This window comes from Mus caroli, chromosome 6, assembly GCF_900094665.2.
Source record: "Mus caroli chromosome 6, CAROLI_EIJ_v1.1, whole genome shotgun sequence".
In the NCBI taxonomy this organism is placed as follows: domain Eukaryota; kingdom Metazoa; phylum Chordata; class Mammalia; order Rodentia; family Muridae; genus Mus; species Mus caroli.
Window position 1 is genome coordinate 25980097 of NC_034575.1, and position 20014 is coordinate 26000110.

Consider the following 20014-nt stretch of genomic DNA (forward strand, 5'->3'; position numbering starts at 1 on the left):
AAAAAAAAAAAACTAAATGAGGACAGGTTAGAAAACAGGTGAAAATACCAGAGTGATTTCCAAGCAACAAGAGAAATATTCTAGAGCCAGACTTGTAATAATTACCGTTAAAATATTTCTCAAAGGCAGGTGGACTACTACTAGTTTATTTTTGTTTAAGACTCATTTTGTACATGATAGTCCGTAAAACCTTTTCTGGACATGGTATAACATGAGAAACACATGATCATTTCTCACGATACTACACTATCATGTTTATGGGGTGGTGTGGTGAGGATGCACCCAGACAAGCGCGTCACAGAAGCTGCGTGATGCTCGGGAGGGGGCTTTGAGCTAAGTGTTATTAACACTCCAGACTTTTCTAAAAAATTGTTTTGATTTCTAAAATGATTTTCTATGCGTGAGTATTCTGCCTGCATGTTTGTGCAAGTCAGAAGAGGGCATCAGGTCCTCTGGAACTTGAGTTAGGGATATCTGTGAGCATCCATGCGGGTGCCTGGAAGCAAACCTGGGTCCTCTCCAAGAGCAATGCGGGCTACATGTGCTCTTAATCACTGAACCAACTCTCCCATCTCTGGATTTATTTTCCTACAGCAAAAGGACCTCTCATGTAAGCAAACTAAGCCATCTAAAACTTTTATCTAAAAGCAAGTTCTAAATGTTTAAGAGAAGTGACTGCCCCTTTCAAAACCTTTTAAATGAGCCAGGTCTGAGCAATCATTACCGCATGATCACTGTGTAGCCCCTCTGAGCTTGTACAAAGGACCGGGACCAGGGTTTGATCATGGAATCCTTTTCTCTACAGCTCTCTTCCCTGAACCGAGTTCTAAGGGATGAGTACTTCCCAGCCCTTCAGAGGTGAGCTATAAATGGCAGTCTGTTTGAGGAGCTCGGGCAGGAGGCTTCAGTACACTCTACCATAAAACACAGGCATACATCAGGAAAGCTTAATACGATCCTTTGGGATAAATTCCACACAAGAACAGCAATGCAACACAGGATTCTGGCCAGCAGGTGTCCCTCTAGAGTGTATGACACCAACCAAGAAGAGTATCTAGTGCAGGAGACCCCACCATCACTGATCCCTGAACCTGACCACACTCGGGTGGATTTTAAGGTCAGAGCACCACAACAGAGATGTTTCTGAGAAACCGAACATTTTAGTATAAAAATTATGGAAATTAATGCAGAAGTCCAATTTTTCTAAAATAGCAAGACCTTTGTGTGGGGCAACCGTGTTTTTGGGGGGTGGGAGGGGACGGAGGGCGGAGGTCACGGGCAGATGTCTTGCTCTATCACTCATGGCCTTTTATTTACTTATTTATTTTGGAGACAGAGTCTCTTACTGAACTTTGTGCCCAACTGACTTGGCTAGATTAGCTGGCCAGTGAATGCCAGGGAATCTCCTGTCTCCACCCCGACAGTGCTAGTGATGACAGATACACGCTGCCTGCCTTGGCTGGCTTCCTCCGTGGGGGCTGCATCCAAATTCAGGCCCTCAGGTTTATATAAGCGCCTCACTGACTGGGTTACCTCCTCTGCCCTATGTAAATGTGAGATCGACCAGCACAGAAGGATTGTATCTTTCAAAACGGCAAGTTTGATTCTTTGCCACAGCCAGGAAAGCAATGTCGAAGCTCAAACGTAGAGACAGCTAAGCAGGGCACGGCAAGTAGAAAACAAGAGAGCTTGGTTATGGAAAGGACAAAGTTTGGCCCAAAGAATTAGCAGCTGAGCATTCAGTTCTCAGCATCCACACAGCAGCTTAGACTCACATGGAACTCTGCTTCCAGAGCAGTCGATGCTCTTATTTGGCCTCTGTCGGCATGGCACGTTCATACTGTACACATACATACATACATGCAGACAAACACTCATATACATTACATATTTTTAAGATAAATTAAGACGAGTTCTCAGAGGTTTTAGGGACAGTGCACAGAGCACAAACTCAAAGGCAACAAAGCAGGGCCACTGACACAGCACAAAGCCTCACAAGCCTGTCAGAGGACAATGCTCTGGGAATAGTCATGATCTACATTAAAGACAGACAGGGGAAGTGTTGACATCAAACAGTTTAGAGGGCCAGGCCTGGTGGCGTACACTCTTAATCACAGCACAGGGAAGGCAGAGGCAGGAAGATCTCTGTGAGTTTGCAGTTAACCTGTGAGTTCCAAAGGCAGCCAAGGCTATGTAGAGAGCCCGTCTCAAAACAAAGCAGAACAAACCAAACGAGCAGATGGGGCAGGCATAAATGTATGCAATGCTAAGAGGTATTTCCACTGTGGGTCTGAGTGCAGCTGTGCTAACACTAGCACGTCCTGGGGGAAGAGTGGCAGCATGGGTCCCATCACCCCCAGACCCAAGCAGACACCAAGCGGCACTGTTCAAGATAAGGCAGGTAACTTACCAAGCCACATCAGGGGACAGGAAGACACCATGAAGGCCACTCAGAGGAACGCCTACCACACTGGCCCTCACCCCAAGTAAAGGGATGCTGGCGTGTTGAAAGAGAGAAACCGAGAAGGGAGAGAGGTTGAAGATGAGTGAAATGGAGTCCAGAGCCTCATCAGGAGAGAGGGCACATGAGACTTGAGAAGAAATGCAGAACCAGAGACTCCGGCAGTGAGGAGCAGCCACAGCTGTGCTCACTCCAGCCACAGGCGTGTCTCTTCGTGATCCCTGAGCTACCTTGGCGGCCATCCGCAAACAAAGCTATTCTCCATCTTCCCAAGTGATAAAAAGTCTCAAAGAATTTCAGGGTTCTCCTAGATGACACAGCAAGTAAAGGTGTAGGCCAAGATGTCTGAGTATGATAGGAGGCTGATCCCTGAGCTCACAGCGCAGAAAAGGAGCCAGCTCCCACAAACTGCCCTCCACCCCACCCCCAACAAACACACTTTTTTACTATCCCCCCTTTTTTTGAAAAAAGGAGTTTCAAGGCTGGGCATGGTGGTATATGCCTGTCATCCCAGCACTTAGGAGGCAGAAGCAAGACGACCAGAAGTTTCAGGCCAGTCTCAGCTACACAGAGAATACTAGAGGGGCTTCAACTACACCAGACCTTGCTTTTGAAAGCTTAATAGCTATAATAATTACTATTACTTAGAAACACTATGATTATTATTGTAGTATCAACAAGTTTCAAAGAAAACCTTTAGTTTCAAAACTGAAACCGATTTCACATTCAAAGTTATATAAATGGGTACTTTAAGGCAAAAATAAATTGGTGTGCCAAGAATATAGTTTCTCAGATCCATTCAGGCTTGCTGAGTTCTCAGAACTCACCAAGGCTGCTCATTCACCCTGCCTTTTGGAACAGAGGGTGTGGCTTTGTGTGACATTTTCTATGTTTGTGACTGGTTCATTTGGGGCTTCACTTAGAAAAGACCAAGCGCTGTCTCCCATCATCACCCTTGTCAGACTATCCTAAGCACTACAGATGTTAACAAGACAATGAATACGCAAATGACTTCAGTTACCTCTTTTGGTGGCTTATGTTCCGTGAAGAGAGACCAGGTTGCTGCTATTTTTCTCTCTGGAAAAGAAGAGGACAGAATTGTTAGCAAGAGTTCACAAAAGCACACTCACATTTTTTATCGTTATTGGTATTTTCCAAACTCAGGAGAACCAGAAGGGATTCAGTCAACATAATCCATCATTTCAGGCTGCCTAAGTTTACTGTGTTCATTTAAAAAAAAAAAAAAGCACATTTAAAAAAATATCACGGCTCCATTCAATAGTAGGAAGGACTTGAAAAACAAGTATCACCTGGCTTCAAAGCAAACTCTGTGACACCAGGAGGTCAGCTTAGCTAGGGTTCTCCTGACCCAGGATCCTTTTGTTTGATACGTTTTTTTTAAAGTACTGAGTTTAATATTCTCAAGGTTTAAAGCTTGCATGCCACAGTGCACCTGTGGTGGTCAGAGGACAAAGTGCAGCAGTTGGCTCTCAGCTTCCACCAGGTGGGTCTTGGGGACTGAACTCAGGTCATCGTGCTTGGAGGCAAGCACCTTTACTGGCTGAACCATTTTGGCAGCCTTACCAAGTCACACTCTCCTCTAAAGACCATCTAATCTCCCACCTCATCCCCACTCTATCAAATAACTGCAGCTCTAGAGGCAAGACCAATCCACAGACGAATATTTAAGATTTACTTAAAGATTCAACACAATATAATGGGAAGTGTTTGGGGAGGGTACTGCTTAGGGAAGAGTCACGTGGCATTCATCCTGTGGGGTTTGTGACTAGTCAGGAAACAGAAAGGCCTTAAGGTTCCTCACAAATCTTCCTGCCAGCCCCTCCGCTGTGCTGGGATCCTGTGCTCAACGAATGGCTGCCATGCCCCCGGTTGTTCTCAACCCTACTGACTCTAAGGCTTTTTCTTACAAAGGTTCTCTTAGCACCCATCACTCTCATTCCTGACTCGTGCTAGGCAGCTCCTAACAGACTGATAAGGTCACAATGCCCGTGTAGTCATCTGTAATGAAAAACAGACTTGTCAGGAAACCAGAAACTCCATCTGGTTTGTTCAATGTTCCTGTTCCATCAATAGCTGCTGCATATTCTGAGAGCCAGTGAATCCTTGGCAGCAGCATTTTCAGGCGGCTTGAAGATGAGGACCCATCCCTGGAGTTGTCTGGTGAGCTTGCTGGAGCCACCACCAATGAGAGCCCCTTTTGCCCAGGCCACCCCGCCACTGCCCTTCCCTCTGGACAAATACGAACACCCCTCTAGCTCTTCATGAACCTTCCACACTTTCTTCCTCTCAATCTCTTACCCAAAATGCGTCTTGAGGACGCTGTAAAACATAAAACAGGTAAACAGATGGTGGGTGGTTCGGCCCTCCTTACTCTTACCCTGGATGCGCTCTCTGATCAGGACCAGAGCTGACACTTGCCTGCTCTGGCGCCTCCCCACCTCGTGGTACCCCCTCATCCTGGTCAGCTCTAACTCCTTACCCTCGCTCAGTAAACCACAAGCTCCCCGGGGTGGACATGCTCATCCCCGTTACTACAGGGGCTCAGCAGATCTGCTCTTAAATGGATGGTTCTATCAGAACCCAGTGCAGCACCAACCCAAACAGGAATGATTGATTCTGCCAGGAAGACTGCATGGCTTCACTCACAAGGGCCCACCTCCCTGTGCTATCCCATACTCCAAGGGAACCGGTAACCAGATGGCCATGCTCTGCCCACATTCATGTCTGCTGATTGCTGCTGTTGTTTCCAATCCTTCTGTGGCCAAAATGAACCTGAAACTATTAGAAGAGAAAGGGCACAAAGAACTCCTCAGGACAACTGTGGAGCAATTCTGCATCATGGCCTCTCAGAGGTTACTAAGAAACACAGTCAACAAAAGGGAAAACATACATCTGGCCAAGGAAGTCCTCTGCTGGCAGTATGCTGGGAAACTCGAGAGACTGCTTCAGGGTGCCACCACTGCTAGGGGCTGGCTGTGAGAGCTGTGAGGACCACTGATGGCCTCTCTGCTGCCTACCTCCCATCCCCAGGGCACACATACCGCACAGTGGAGAATACCAACCACTTTGCTCTCCGCCCACTTGCCTCACAGATCAACAATTAATTGCCACTTCTTAACTGGATGCCTGGTGTTTTACATGGCGCACCACTGTGGTTAATTTTTAAAAGATGTTCCCCTCACTTTCACAGTCTGTCCTTTTGTGTGAGGGGATTAAGAACAAAGCGGCAGAGACGTATAGACAGCACACCTGGTTCTCAATCCTTATCTAGACATGGGTTAGAGGGACAACTGCCTTCTTTCAACAGTGTGCATGTAAATAGGTCAGGAACAGTTTTACAGGCACACAGTAGGTACAATCTGCTCTGAGAGGAGGCCATGTTCTATCTTGGAAGAGACAAAGAGCGCTTGAGGGAAACATCACACACTGGATGATAGTGAGTGTCATTTAGAAAAGTAAAGAGAAGAGGGTGAATCAGGGGTAGAATGAGCATCTAAACAAGTGGGTAAGGCACACCTAACTGAGAAACTGCCACATGATTTCTGAGAAGGCATTAAAGAAAGCCATGCATACATCTTGGGAGAGACATTTCCAGCCATGGCAAGAACCTCACATTTTGGCATGCTGAGCTTTATTCTGGAGCATTAAGAAGAGGTCCTCTGCAAAGACGCTGAGAGCTGGCTGTTGTGTGGACATCACAGTGGAGGCACGGGAGGGTGGAGAGCAGAGATTAGTTACAGGGTTTCTGGGACACTGCAGAGAATGTTAAGGTTGGCCTTTACAGTAGCCTAGGCTCTAAACAGAGGGGAATGGGTATCCAAAAGATGGACCCTTCCTAGGACATGGATGGGATGCCCTAAGAGGCTCCTAAGAACCAATCACAGTGCTGTGATGCTGCGGCTCATACATCACTTTGTCTCCAGCGGAACACTCCTGGGAGGTGGCCTTATGTCCCAGGGCTCTCTCATGCCCATTTTGTTCCACCCACAGTCCCCCCCACCCCCACAGACTAATGCAGTGAGTCAACTGTCATAACTAAAACATCCAAACTGTAAGCCAACATAAACCCATTCTGTTTACTTATAAGTTCTTAATCTCGGGTGTTTTATTTTAGTGACAGATATATAGATATGCAGTTAGCTCAGTAACACAATTCACTGGTGTGTTTTTGTTTAAATTACTGTATTTACAACAAAAAGCTGGGTTTTGATCTACTACAGAAGTAATCCATGATTATCCCCGACAGTGGAGAAGATCAACAACAAACCGTTCTTATTTTAAAGAAAGAGAATCCGAGAGCACATACATTCCTACACTGACCACCCCTGTGTGCTTCTTTCTTTCATTTGCTCTTTGTCCCTGGCTGTGGAGAAAGGCCATGGCAGTGAGTGTTTAAGACACGGCTCTCTACATGAAGACCCACGGCAGAATGAATGTCAGAAAGAGGAGTCCTCACAGTCCAGCTTGACATCTTGGCTGTAGCAGTGAGGCCAGCCCAGAAACAAACCATCACAAGCGAGGCCCTGAGCAACTGGGCGAGGTGGCAGGAAGGACAACGGACAGGAAGGGACTCTTTAAAAGCTAAGTATGGCTCTGGGAGCAGCTCTGCCTCAGTCCCTCGGCCTTGGCAGCTGCCACGAATCAGGTATGGAATCCCTGCCCATCCCTTTCCACAACACAGCCTAAGGGCATCAGCTGGGGCCTTGTGAGAGCACGCTCTGATCCACGAGGTCCTGATGCAGGCGATGCACTAGGATGTTCTACATTTCACCTTTACTCCTACCCTGCTCACCTTCCACAGCCTACAGCATCTGTTTCTCAGTTTGCTTCTAAGGATAACAGCGTGCTGAGGATAACAAGATACCTTAGCAGGTCCAGGTGCTGGCTGCAAGTCTGACTCCAGACCACCTGACTTCAAATCGCATGACGGAAGGGAAGTTGTCTTAGGGTGCACTTGTGAACACATACACACCCCCAAAGGTTTTTTTTGAAGATTTATTTATTTATTATATGTGAGTACGTGAGTACACTGTCGCTGTCTTCAGACACACTAGAAGAGGGCATCAGATCCCATTACAGATAGTTGTGAGCCACCATGTGGTTGCTGGGATTTGAACTCAGGACCTTCAGAAGAGCAGTCAGTGCTCTTAACCGCTGAGCCATCTCTCCAGCCCCCCAAAGATTTTCTTTAAAAGAGTAATATAGGTAACATTTTTAAAAATCACTTATTTAGATCCACACAGACTATAGCAGCACAAACAGGGCCTATTCAAACCAGATGGGGTCCTAGAGTGGGAATCTACCCGCCCCTGACCAAGAAGCTGTCCTGTCCAAGGGAACATTTGGTTTTCCCAAAGGAACCTCACTTCAAGGCAGACCCCATGCCCAGCAGTAGATGGCCAAAAGAAAATGAATTCAATGACATTTTGTTTTAAATTGCTTTGAGCTTTTTTTTTTCTTTCCTTATTTCTTGGGGGGTGGGTGGGGCCGAGGGGCTTATTGGCCTTTTGCTTGTATAATTTTTTTTTGGATTTTGTTTTGAGACAGGGTCTTTTATCTAGTCTGATTTGTAACATACTATGTAACGGCCAGCCTCAAACTCACAAACCTGGCTCAAGAGATCCCCCTACCACTGACTCCTAAGTGCTGGGGTTAAAAGGCTTGCACAATCATGCTTATATGTTTGGTTTCTGGGTTTTTTGTTTGTTTGTTTGTTTCTTTGCTGCTGCTGCTGCTTTTGTTTCTCTGATGTATGTGTGTTTATGCATATATATAAGTGTGTGTAAATATATATGTGTATGTGTATATGTATATATGATAGGGGTGGGAGGATCTAGGAGGAGTTGGAGAAAGATAAATGCAATCAGAAAATAGTCTGAAAATTTCTTTTCAAAAATATTTCTTTTAAAGGTAAGTAAGGGTCCTGTGAGAAAAGGCCCACTATAAAAATCCTCAGGTGGCTGAAACGTAATAGATAATTTAAAACAAAGGGAAAGCGTTACTTTGAAGGCACACGGCAGGGACAGATTCAGTCTGCATGGCTCTTATAGCTTAAAGCCAACCAGAGATAAGAGGGACCTGGACTCAAAAGAAACCGATTATTTTCAAGGTAAGGGGCTTCCTTACTGAAAACAGCCTTACTCACTCCTTCCTCTCCTGCATCAGGCAGGGCAAACAGGCCAGGCTGTAGAGCCCTCCCCCAGGGGCAGTTTCACAACTTTGTACGTCACAGGCGCTATGCTTAGAATGCTTTTCCAGTTCCAGACCGTCCTTTCAGGCTGGAACACTGGGCTGCACCCCAACCTCTGCTCAAGTGGGTACGCCCTGACTAACTCCACAGAGTGGGCAGTCTCCTCTCAGCGTGGCACACACAGCACACCCAGGCTGCTTCCACCTTTGTGTGATGCTCCTCTCGGATGCACGCACCCAGCCCAGGGAGTGGAAGGGAAAATCATGAGCCAGTCTCAGTGATGACCACTGAGATTCCAGCATCCACGCAATCACTGGACGAGAGGTTCCAAATGAACCAGGAAGGAGGTGAAGAGAGATGACGCTGAAGCTACCACCTAACTAAAGGTGCACTACAGAACACATGCAGGGACTGGGAGGAGGTCAGTCTGAATATCCTTAACTCTACGCAGAAAGACATGAGCTCCTGCGGAAAGGCTTACGACTGTGAGTGTGTTCATAACCTACTGCTATAGCTGATCCTTTAGAAGTAGTCCCAGTAACTTGCTTTTAATTAAGAATACACTGTTTCATAGTACCAACAATGAAACAATCATTTGTAGTTCGTGAGACGCCTATAAAAATGCACCTCTAGCACCCCCTCACCTTTGCGAGGAGTCTGTAATTACAGCACACACGGGATGGATCTCTACCCACAGAACAGACCTGCAAAACTTCGAGGTCTTCACACTTCCGATCTAGAGAAGCCTTTAGCCCAGCATCACAAGGGAAACTCTATTTTACCATTTGTATTCTTTCTTTTCTGATAGTCTAACATACAGTCCATCGATGTTTACAGGCTACTGATGGCAATCCTCAGACCATAACAGGTGTATAGTATGTGGTCACTTCTATTAAGAGCCATTTTCGCGACTTTTTAGTTTGATGCAGGGCTTTCCAACATCCCGTTAAATAAGAAATCTGGGAACCGAGGCAAGAACGCTAATTGCTATTTACAAGAACTTCCACAACCCACATCAACATAAGCACTGCAAAGCCACACACCTGACAGCAGCGAACTGGCTCTGCCCAGCCAGAGCACGTGGGCACCAGCACACCCTATCACCAGGCCTCCTGTGCCTGCTGACCTTCTGGGTGGCCTGGATCCTCTACACTCCCCTTTCTCCATCAGACTGCGGCCCTGGGTGGCAGAGTGGTCGACCCAGGTGCCTAACAAAAGAAGCCACAGCCTCCTCACAGTGGGTGGGGGCTATCTGCATATGCATGTCCAGCCCCTGACTCTTCAGGGGACCAGGAGAATGGCACAGGCCAGGAGGTGGCAATAAACAATCTTATTTTTGCAGTGAGACTTCTTTTCTTAAAATAGCTTCAAGGTGTGTGTACTTTAGAGGCGTCAGCAGACATTTCCTGACCTATCAACTTGCAATCAAATTTGAAACTTAGCACATTTCTTCTTTCTGGAGAGAAAGAAGCACCCTTCTATAGTGAAAAAGGATAACAAGTGCGGCAACCAGCCAAAGGTTTCCAGGACTGTCTGTCTGTACTTGCTCTCTAGCTAAGGTTGTTTGTAAAGCTGAGCGAGCATCCTCAGATTCGTATGTGTGTGTGTGTGTGTGTGTGTGTGCACATGTGTGTGCACATGTGTGTGCATGCATGTGTCTAGTCTACCCAGCCCAGAAATAAAAGTCTTCACTTCAGGTGAATGTCTACTTCACAGTCATTGGGGAAGACCCCATGTTTCCAACTATAAGGCAAACACCCTCCTGTATGTGCGCACTCTCTCTTCTCTGTCTGTCTATCTGTCTGTCTGTCTCTCTCTCTCTCACACACACACCCCAGTCACACTCACCATTCCCACAACTCACAGGGAGGTTGGTCAACCAAGGCCCAGAAGTGGCTAAGAACAGATGAAGCTCAGTTTCTATGGTGGAGGCTTCTGGTCTGGCAGAGCCCTCTTCTCCCTACTCCCAGAGCAGCCACACAAGGGAGGCTTGGCCGCTCTGCTCATAGCAGAGAACTGAACTCAGACAACAGGATTCGACAGGATACAGGCATGGGAGCCAGTAACTGAACACTTTTTAACAGACTCCCCGGGGCAGTATGAGTGATGCCTGGCCAACCAAAAAGGGAGTGGGCGAAAGGCTCTGTGGCCAGAGCCTGTGCCGCCTCCGGGCAAGAAGGCAACAAGTGTTCTGTCGCTGGCTTAAGGACCCAAATTCCAGAGTCATTTCAAGGCAGCCTTGCCACACGCAGGGTCCTTAGGAACCCTGAGGAGCCCGGGACCAGACCACAGTGGTACTCTGTACGGAGCCCACCTAGGCCTGGCAGAAAGTTGCAGGACCCACACCCAGGCCAAACTCTGCAAAATAAGCAAGCAAAGTGCTGGGAAATGTTAGAAATTTATCTGTGAGATAAAAATATTTGTCTGGAATTGAGAATGAAAAGAAATAACAAACAACTTAGGATGGCTCTTCTACATTGATTTACTAGCCTAACATGTACCGGCTCTGGATTCGAGTCCCAGAACCATACCAAAGGAAAAAAGAACAAAACAAAACAAGGAGCCAGCTGGGAGCCTAGGCTGGGTGACAGCGGGGCAGTCTCTCGCCAGAACAGAGAGTTCACATGGGCCTGGGCGTGGGCTTGCTTCGCCCACCCACGGCTCCTGGGGCAAACAAATTCTTGGCTGAGCAGGTATGTGTGGGAGGCCTGATTGTTTTCCAGCATTAGAACACTGCCCAGAACTACTTAATCAGGATTTTTTTTCAAGGTCACATATTAAAAAAAAAACGATGTTACAGCCTTATGAAACAAACAACTCTGGGGTGCAGGGGCAGGAGGATGGCAGCGGAGGCGGGGAAGACTGGATTAGCCATTCTCATGTGACCTAACTTGCCGTCACTCAGAACAGAAACAAGCATGCAGACAGACATTTTACAGAATAGTCGCTAATTTCTCCCTCCCTCCTCCTCCTCCCCTCCCTCCCCCTCCCCTCCCTCTGGAAGGCACAATCCAAAGTCTATGTGCTGATGAAACTTGACCCTCACTCATCCTTTGAGATGGGTCACTACCACCACCAACATGGCTTCTGGACAGAAGGTGGTGACTCACCCAGGGACACAAAGCTGACCAGTTCTAGGCTTTGAGTCCCCTCCGCCCCTGCTATCCTACCTCTTATTAAGACAAACTGTAACAAGAGCCCCCTCCCATATATAATACCCCTAATTAATTTCCCCAGTGCCATGTCCAAGCAACTCTCCTTAGAATATTATCATCCGGTCTCTAACTTGACGTACAGACAGAACAATGCCATCCCTGATGCTTAAAAAGCCTTGTTTGGGAGGGCGAGAAACATCCCAAGGCTTCCCCCAACACTCACCCTCTCACTGCCTGGTTGGAAGAAACTCCAGCCAAAGCTTTGATCCTGTAATAGTACCAGCGTACAAGCTTCTAAAAGGGCCTTGCGGTTATTGATCGCAGGGTGAGCTGTTGTTATCTTTTAAATATACCTGGATGATAAGAACGTCAGGTGGTTTCCAGGCTCTCGATTCACCTGTCCAGTTCTAGCTTGTTCCCTGGCAGGTGCCTGGACTCTCCAGGATCTAACACAGAAGTTGGCACTCTAGATTGCTCATGTGGGCAAACAGATGAATGAATGAGTGAAAGAAGGTAAGGCTATTAATCCCTTAGATGCTGAGTTTAAGACAAACTTATGACGCACATAAGAATCAAGGGGGCAGCCAAGCTGAGCACACTTATCACTCTAAAGGTCTAAATCTGAACAAGGAAAAAAATCAGTTGTGTAATAACTCTATAAAGACACCGCAGGACTTTCTAACTGGATAATGGAGAGAGTGGTTAAGAGAGCTTATTAACAATGGATTCTATTTTAAACACACAGCTGATGTATTTAGCAAAGGTCAGTAACTGAGTCAGTGAAGCAGGAGAGCTCTCCTACTCTCCTGTGAAATCGTACTTTCCCCAAAGGGCTCAAGCCTCACGATGCCACGTTTTCCTCCCCGATCCTCATGCCCACACCTTGATCTTTGAGTTCACAAAGGTTTCTTTATACGTAACTTCAGGAGACCTTCCCTGACATTCCAGATACAAGAAGTCACTTTTCTTGCTTGTAGTCAAAAATCACCTGACTTGGGGCTAAAGATATGGCTCAGCAGTTCACAAAACTGGCTGCTCTGCCGGAGTACCCAGGTTCGAGTCCCAGTATGCACATGGCAGCTCACAACTGCCTATAACTTTAGTACCAGGTGACCTAACATCACCACGCAGGCAAAACACCAATGCACATAAAATAAAAATAAGTAATACAAACTCACTCTCCAAACTAAACTGGTTTCTCTTCTCAGCTGTGTTATTTAGCCATTCCAACGCCATCCTTGTACACAGCAACAGAATCAACCAGGCAGCAAGAGACTGCTTTTAAAAAGATGCCCACAAAGTGTTCCCCAGATACCAAGGAATCAGTTTCTCCCTCTCCCCTCTCTCCCTTCCCCTACCGAAGGTTTATTCGGGCAGGATTTCTCTGTGTAGCTAGGTTATCCTGGAACTAGCTCTGTAGACCAAGCTGTCCTTGAACTCACAGAGATTCCCCTGCCTCTGCCTCCCATGTGCTGGGATTAGAAAGTGCACCACCCTACATGGCAAGACATCGGTTTCTAATGTCCAAATACATTCAGTATTTTAAAGGTGTAGTTTTAAAAAATAATCCTGTAATGACTGATGTGAAAGTGTTCAAACGCAATGGGTTATCATACACCAACGTGACAGGTGGCAGTCAGTCCCCCCAGCGGCATCCAGGAACATGCTCTTGTGGCCTGGCACATACTGGGGAACTCCTGCTGAGGGTGACAGTTGTTGTTCTGCTCTGAGGTCTCATTCTATCTCAGTCTGGCCTGGCACTGGTTATGTGTAGCAGGCCTCAAACTACTCTCAAATCGGCGGCAAGCCTCCTACTCAGCTTTCCAAGTGCTGGGATCACAGGCTTAACCAGCCACTCCTAGCCTAGCTAAGAATCCGAAAACCCTTGTGTCAGGGTCCACTTACCCATGGTGTGTGTGTGTGGCCCACGCTCCTGAAATTATAGGAAGCATACATACAACAAGCCATGCTGAGTGTGGACTCCCAAGTGACGCCAGGTGAGGCCCAGGAACCCCTCTTAGGAATCACTGCACTGCTAAAGACCGTTGGGATAGTAGCCTATCTGAGAAGGACCAAATATTTATTCTAAGACTAAGACACTTCCTGTGTGTCTAGGTGTGATATGGAACACCAGCAACTCCTTCCCCAGTTGAGTTACAGGGTTATAGCTTGAAAACAAACACTGCCTACACCTTAGATTGGATGGACTGGAAACCAAAAAGAACAAAATATCTCCTTGGGCACGTATTTAATACAAACAAAACCCTGTTACTATTTAAGAGATTTGCGAGGAAAGCTTTTAAAATGTTACACATTTAAAGCAGAGTGTGCACCGTCCCCTCAACACAGTGTGTGTATAAACAACTAGTGTGAATACAGCTATCGCAGTTAACAGCACCTAATTCGTGAGTCTCTATATGGGAGGCATAGCATGAGACTCTGGCTTCAGCACTTACATCATAAAATAATCTGCACTTCTTTGTCTAACTGTTATTGAGCCTCAGTAACTAAACGCCACAAAGGACCAAACCTGTGCTGTAAAACACAGCTTTGTTCCACAAGTGGACTTCCCTGCTGACAGGGCTCGCTGTCTAATGAAATGCCTGAAAACTTCCCAAACCTTGGTCTATCTGCAGGCTGCTGGGGACCTGCACAGGAAAACGGAGGTGTTTAGATGGAAGAAGGGCTGCTTTGGAGCACAGCTCTGCAGGGATTCCCTCCAGGTAAAGTGAACAGTTATGGGTCACCCAAGGTAGAGCAGGTACCAGAGTGAGAACCCAGCATCCGGTTGCAGAGTGCTCACCAGCTCTAGGTCAGAAGTGCCCCTGAGCCATGGATGATGTCCAGGGCTCACTTAGATCAAACTAAAAATGCCTTGTGGACACCTAGACTCCCTGATATTCCTCATAAACAACACACTAGTAGAGCAAGATGGATCCCTTTCGCTTCTGCGTATGTGGCCTGCCAATGGTCCCTTAAATGTGTCAGTGGAGATGAAGATGGACAAAATCAGTACGACAGAACCGTGCTTGTGACACAAACTCAAACCCCTCCATGCTACCTCCTCAAAAGTCTTTCACTTTGTCTGCTCAGTTTTCACCTCTACACCTAAACTTCCCGAGGACAGAAATTCAGCTGCCCTGTCAGGAAGACAAAGCAAGCCTGTCCTCTTAACCATCCCCATGTAGGAGCTGAATACTAGCAAGGCCGTCTTTGGTCTTTTCTCTTTAGGCACCATCTTGTTGAAGCCACTGTAAGTATTTAGAGCCACTCAACTGAGTCCCAGCTGATTCACAGAACCAATGCTCAAATAAAGTAACTGAAATAGCTATCACACTTTGGGATTCGATGTTGCACAATGTGGATAATTCACATGTTGAGAAAGTATGTGGGTTTACACAGATACAGAAACCTACTTTGAAAGAGTAATCTTTTTCAGTCTACTTGGTTCTGGTCTACAAAAGGTAAGTCATACTTTTTATTAGCCTTACGGATGAGAGACAATCCAACTTTAATTAAAAAAAAAAGAGAGAGATCAGAGCTGAAATATCACTAAGGCCATAAAGCATCCATAAGATGGCAACGGGAATTGTCCTTAAGATCAGGAAGTCAAGGAGCAGCCAAGCCTGGGGAAGTTGCCCTTGGTGACTAGAGAACATCAATGAGACCTTGTTTCTAGAAAGCAGCTCTTCTCACCACAATACCACCAACCCAGAGATCCCATTTCTGTAAAAGATGCTTTGTGGTTGCATGGGCTTTTTCCCAGGGTATCATGTCATGGAACTGGAAGCTTGGTCTCGGTATGGTGTTGCAGGAAGGTGGGGTGGTCCTTCAACAGGTGAAATCTAAAAGAAGGTAAGACTTCTCCCAAAGACCAAGAGGGGCAAAAGAGTACGTCTGGCCCTTCTCTAGACCATTTTCCTAGACAAGAGATCCAAGCCTCTTGCAGGATGTCATCTGCTATTAGACCCTCACCAACAGGGTCACCTCACCTGATGGTCTAAATAGGCATAGTCCCCAAAGACTCGTGTGTTTAAATACTTGGCTCACACAGTGGTCCTGGAGCAGGTGTGGCCTTGTTGGAGGAAGTGTGTAACTGTGAAGTGAGCTGTAAGGGCTCCTATGCACAATCTCCGCCCAGTGTGGAATCCAATCTCCTCCTTGCTGCCTGCAGATCAAGACCTAGAACTCTTAGCTCCTTCTCCAGCACTGTATCTACCTGCATGGAGCCATGTAACCTGCCAGGATGATAATGGACTAAACCTCTGAAACTGTGAGCCACCTCTAATTAAATGTCCTTTTGAAGAGTTGCCTTGGTCATGGTGTCTGTTCACAGCAGTAAAATGCAACACCCAACCTTGGGACTTTCCGTGTCTAAAACTGCATTAAAACATCTCTTTATAAAACACTCTGCTGTGGGTATTTTAAAATACTTAACAAAAGCTGAACTAATACATATGTTTTGTGTACGTATCAATTCCAGCCGCCATAAATACAAATCCTACGAAACGCATCTCCATGAAAAACCTATTGTTGGGGGCTGGAGAGAGAGATGGCTTAGAGGTTGAAAGCACTGACTACTCCGGAGTTCAATTCCCAACAACCACATGGTGGCTCACATCCATCTATAATGAGATATGGTGTCCTCTTCTGACATGCAGATATATATGCAGAACACTATGTATATAATAAATAAATAAATCTTAAAAAACAGACAGACCTATTGTCTAGTGACACTGAGTCCCACATCCTCCCAGCACCCCATCCACAGCACTGTGCACCCTCAGCTTCAGGAGGTTCTTCTCCCAGGAGCAGAGCTAGGCTGTGGGTGTGGTTAAGGACTGAGTGTGAGACCAAGATCAGCTTTCTCAGATGCTCTTTGCATTTTTCAGTGTGAGACCATGGCTCTCTGTAAGTGATTCTCCACTGTGAAGACACACTCCCTCTCTCCCCTCTCCCCTCTCCCTCTCCCTCTCCCTCTCTCTCCCCTCTCCCCTCTCCCTCTCTCTCTCTCTCACACACACACACACACACACACACACACACAATCAAGCAGTGGATCATCCAAGGAAAGGTCCAGAAATGGTCAAGAGGCTCAGAGTCGGAAATCATGATATGCTTTTGTTCTGAGATTGGGTCTGGTATAGCCCAGGCTGAATCTCCAACTCACTATGTGGCTGAGCATGGCCTTTAATTTCTGATCCTCTTGCCTCCACCTCCCAGATGCAGGGGTTACAGGTGTGTGCTAGGGGACGGAGTGTCGATAGGAGGAAGCTGATCATAATGGAGATGGGTTTGAGCGGGAAGCTGGCTTTGGACAGGATGAGAGGCTTGATTATATTACACAGAAAGCCTGGCTCTCTTGTAGAGAGCAGACTAGTGACTTTCAGGAAGACCCACATGCCTAATGACAGAGACAATCTCAAGCATTTCTATCAGATACTTAATAATCTGGAAGCGTTCAATAGCTATTTACTGACTGAGAGTGGATGGGGAGTGGAATTCGGCATAGTCTGTAGAATATTTAAATACAAGTGAGTGGAATCTTCACCTGTACAGTACTTTTCTTAAAATATCTTCGTATTAAATAGAAAAGGCAAAAGCAACAAGAGGCTCTGTTACCTAATACTGCAAAGAGGAGCCTTCCTCATGCCAAACAGCATGGATGGAAATGTAAGCCTGACGTCATAATAAAATATTGAATCTGCATCCAAGAAAAACTGTTTATCTAGCAGATGTGTTAGCAGAGAGAACTAAACAGTTGCGGTGAAGCCTGAAGCAATGAAAACCCGTTCCCTCCCTTCCCTCTTGTCCCTTTGACAAGACAGCTTGTCACTTCCAGACTTTTAACAGCATCAATTCTAGTGACACATTTGCCAAGTGTGTGGGGGTGGGGGTGCAGAGAAGGAACGGGATAAAGAAGGAAAAGCTGGCAAGCAAGAGAGAAGACAGCCAGGTGCCACCTGCTGGCCAAAAAAGAAAGGGACAAATCAAATCAACCCATCAAATGCAGGACAGCAAACCAGAACGGACGCCTGAAGAAGACACAGGCTCACACTCTGCTTCTCTTGCACAGGCCTTCGCTCACAAGTGACGCCACATTCCACTGTATGGACGGCCCACCTCACTACCAACTACAGAGAACCAGCATTTTGCTAGGAATTTCAGTTGTAGTACACCAACCAACACGGCTACATCCCAACAATGTCTTGGCTTATCCAGGAAGACCCACCAGGAGGAGATGTCCTAGTCTACAATCCATTCTAATTATAAGTTGAAAACTTCTAAGAAATTGTTAGCTGGCTGGAGACAGAGACAGGCAGATCTCTGTGAGTCTGAGGTCAGCATGATCTACACAGTGAGTTCTAGGCCAGCCAGAGCTACCTCAGTGAGACCTTGTCTCAAAAAACAGAATTTGTTAGCCTAGGGAAGTGGCTTGTGCCTCTATAATCACAGCACTTGAGGGGCTGAAGCAGTTAAGACTGCCCCAAATTTGAGACCAATCTAGGCAAAAGGTCAACTGGACCCGAACTCTGTCTCTATCTTAACTACTATAAAGAAATGTTAGTCAGGTGTGTAGGACTACAAAACTGAGGTTAGCCTGGGCTATATAGCCAGAATCTGTCTGAACAAAATATCCTTTTCAAGAGCAAGTGATGTATAGCAGATTGTATTCACTCAGAACAGCCAGCAAAACAAAAGGAGAGAATGGCAGACAGACCCTAGCTCCCTTGTACGGAGAAAATGCACATTTGGCATGGTGATGTGGTGAACATCGACACAGGGTTCTCTCCAGAGACTTAATGAGCCAAGCTCACTCACCAATGGACAGCCCACAGTGAAGTACGGAGTAGGGACTGGTCAGAAAGACCTGGTTTGTCTGTGCACAGCCTCCCACTGTAGCCCAGGCTAGCTTGAGTTTGAAAGCCTCCACTTGTGGGGTGCCAGGGTTACAGATGGGACCATGAGTGACAACTACCACCAGCCATCTCTGAAGTCCTCTGTCCTATGTAGCTCTTTTCAGCCTGGTATTTCTATTAGCTTTCCCTTGTTAACAACACAAAGTCACACATGAAACCCAAGTGCAGCAGATGAGAAGTTCCAGACAGAATCTCTAAAGATAAATTCAAATTACTAGCCCTAGCCCATCACACACCAAACAAGTAAACATGGGCTCCTGACCTGGGCTTTCCCCAACCTGGTCCATGTCTTAAGGTTTCTCCATTTCTCATCCAAGTTAAATGGTGGCACTGTCCTGAGCCTGCCTCCTCTGAAGTCTCTTGGGGCAATCTTTGCAAAGACAACACTCATCATGTAGTATGTCCTTAGTGCTGTGTCACTTGCCCCAAACTGCTTCTTGCATTAGAACCTGGTCCTAATTCCAGTTCCTGTTGGTTTCTGGCTACACTCCTAGGTCTTATACTTAAAGGTCAGCTCTGCATACAACATTCCTAACAGCGTTGACAATATGCCTCGACTTTTAAATTAGGAATCCTTGAGGGATGCTGCTCCGATCCAATACAGCCTTCTTGAGACCCTTTTGAAATGCAGGTTCTGCAAGGTGGTATGGATGGCTCTCAGACAGAGGACTGACACCTCCCAACTGCAATGGCCACACTGGGATGCTCTGAAGGTCAACAGATACTTCTTGAATTACCACCTAAGCCGTGTTTCTTTGGAGAGTTGAAGATGCTTGACTGCACTCTACAGATCCAGTGCAGACTGCATACCAACAGGCCTCACTTACAGGCCATCACACTCCAAACAGAAGGGCTCTGAGTGGATCCGGTGCTGTTTCCAGATGAACGGAGAGAGGAGGCAGGGACCAGTCAACCACCATCCTTCCATCTCCTGTCTGCACCTGGGTTCTCTTCCAATGAGCACTGTGAATCTGAGGGGTGGGCATGTTTCCAAGTCCCAGGACTCTGTCCTTTTCAGGAAGAAAGGCCACTGCAGATGCAGGGTCAGCCATGGCTACCTACACTTCATGATTTTGGCAAACCATTTGATCTCTAAAAACCATTAAAAAACTTCAGTTTTGCTTCCAGATTGTGGGAATGGTCAAGGTCCTGCTGCCTTGACCTCCCTACCATAATAGATTGTGCCTGTAACTGTGAGCCAGAATCAACCCGTTCTCTCTTGGAGGAGGAAGGAGAAGAGGAGGGAAAAGATCCCAGTCACCTGGAC

The 20014-nt window shown here is 46.6% G+C and overlaps 1 long non-coding RNA gene across 10 annotated transcripts in view; it reads right to left on the reverse strand.

Annotated features, from left to right (window-relative positions):
* LOC110296206 overlaps positions 1-20014 on the reverse strand; it is a 138619-nt gene that overhangs the window by 56448 nt on the left and 62157 nt on the right. For 7 of the 10 annotated variants that reach the window (XR_003836897.1, XR_003836899.1, XR_002378160.2 and 4 more), the window contains 2 exons: positions 3483-3538; positions 2411-2497 (listed from right to left, as the gene is read on the reverse strand). This is a non-coding gene — a long non-coding RNA (uncharacterized LOC110296206). The remainder of the gene's footprint in view (positions 1-2410; positions 2498-3482; positions 3539-20014) is intronic. The other 3 variants (XR_003836902.1, XR_003836901.1, XR_003836898.1) reach the window with 1 other exon arrangement.